Below are 1,965 nucleotides of genomic sequence, written 5' to 3'. Positions count from 1 at the left end.
AATGGTCACACATTACAAGATTAAACACTACTTTCAAAATATGTGGGGTGGAAGTGGCAACACATTCCTGTAATCCCAGCTCTCCTGAATCTCAGGCAGGAGGATCACAAGTACAAGGCCAGCCTGGGCAACTTAGCAGGACCCTGTCCAAAAAAAGAAGAAAAGATCTGCAGCAGGAAAGTCCTGGGTGTGGAACTCAGTGGCCGCACAATGCTGTGCAAGCACTCCGCCACTAAGCTACATCCTCACCCTTTTAAAATTTTTGAGACAGGGTCTCCCTAAATTGGCCAGGCTTGCCCTTCTTCCTGGGTTCTGGGTTCAGCTTCGTCTGTTTTTCTCAGTGCAGGTCTGGCAGCACTCACCTCTGCAGAGCAGTGGAAGGGAGGGAGGAAGGCCACAGGATGGGGACAGGCCCTGGGCCTGATGGGGGACCTCAGCCCCTCCCCACTGGTCTCTCTTCCCCTCCTCTGCCCACCCCACTGCCCTGAGGTGAGAGTTACGCTCTGCTGTTCACCCCCACCAAAATCGGCCTCACCACAGGCCCAGAATCTTGAGACCAAGAGAACATGGATGAAATCCCTTGAAACTGAGCCCAAAGGAATCATTCCTTCTTTAAGTCACTTATCTCAAGTATTTCATCACGGCAATGCAGAGCTGACAGATGCACGGAGGCTGCTACTACAGAACACCAACTCACCTGCATCACTGCAAACCGCCGGCCTAGCTTGTGTCGTTGGCAAGCACATTCACCACTGGCAGCCAGGCTGTGTAGCTCTTGGTAGACCAAGAGGTCTGAGACGAATCCTTGTGAGGGACCGGGTCTCCTCTCCAAAGCTCTTGGTTCCTTCCAGACCCTCTCTTGCTCATCTTCTCTGTACCGTGACTGAAACATATGGTGAAAGTTTAAATTTAAAAACTTTTTTTTTTTTTTACGGTAAAAGGCACATTGCCATTAATCCCTTCAGGTTTCCCCCCTCTTCAAACACACTTATCCTGTTGTTATGGCCACTTTCTGAAGCAGTTTGTTCTGAAGTCCTCGTTTTTGCATTCGCTTGTGCTGCCAAGGCTGCTCCCACGTCCCGAACAATTCCAAACGCTTACCTTTCGTGGTGATTTTGCCCTGGGGAAGAGCCAGCCTTTGCACAGTACCAGACCTGGTGAATGAGATGAGTGAGAACACACTCATGTTTTTCTGCTGGATGACACTCAGCGGCAGCGCACAGTATAGTTTTGATCATATCTTTTTTTATCATATAAAGACATGCATGGGGTGGGAAATGTATCTTGGCAGCACTGTGCCTGCCTGGCAAGCGCCAAGTCCTGAGTTTGATCTCTGGAACAGGAAAATAAATAAAGACATGACAAGAAGGGGAGTATTTTCAGGGAGATTAATGATGATGTGTCATTTACTGTAATACATTTTTTTAAAATTTAAATATTCACTATAATTGCAATCATCCTCTGTAGATCCGTAGGGTCCCCTTTCACCCACTGTTATTAACCACTGTTTACTAGCTAGCAATTACATTAAATTTGGGCCGATGACTTAGCTCGGTGGTTCTGCCATCTGCCTCACAAGCCCAAGGTCCCGAGTTTAATCCTCAGTGCCCCCAAAACAAACAAACGATATATCTATAGATATATCAAATTTAACTGTTCAAGTTACAATTTCTGCCTCCTGATAATACGACCCACGAGTTCATCACTGGATGGAGAGCTAAAGTGCTATGCTATTTAGCAGCAAAGGGTAATGAACCTCTGGATGCAATGCAAACAGGTAAATGGCTGTCAAAAATGTGCTGAACAAAACATGCCAGACACAAAGACTCCGTGGTGTGTTACTGCACTTACAGGGAATCCTGGACTGACCAGAGGTGATTACCTGGGGCCGGGGAGCGGTACGGGGAGACTGGATGCCAAGGATAAGGGGAGCTGTATAGGCTGAGGAGTTTATATTCTGAGAGA

General features: G+C 47.4%; 1 long non-coding RNA gene across 1 annotated transcript; it reads right to left on the bottom strand.

The window, feature by feature from the left end:
* Nucleotides 1–6: 6 nt before the first annotated feature.
* Nucleotides 7–1,936, bottom strand: LOC117284976. The gene is made up of 3 exons (XR_004515994.1): nt 698–1,936; nt 250–364; nt 7–143 (listed from the first exon to the last, which is right to left on the bottom strand). It is a non-coding gene; the product is annotated as an uncharacterized LOC117284976 (long non-coding RNA).
* Between the last annotated feature and the right edge of the window lie 29 nt (nt 1,937–1,965).

This window comes from Fukomys damarensis, unplaced genomic scaffold (assembly GCF_012274545.1).
Source record: "Fukomys damarensis isolate Sample0158 unplaced genomic scaffold, DMR_v1.0_HiC HiC_scaffold_58654, whole genome shotgun sequence".
In the NCBI taxonomy this organism is placed as follows: Eukaryota; Metazoa; Chordata; class Mammalia; order Rodentia; family Bathyergidae; genus Fukomys; species Fukomys damarensis.
This window is presented reverse-complemented; position numbering and strand designations above follow the sequence as displayed.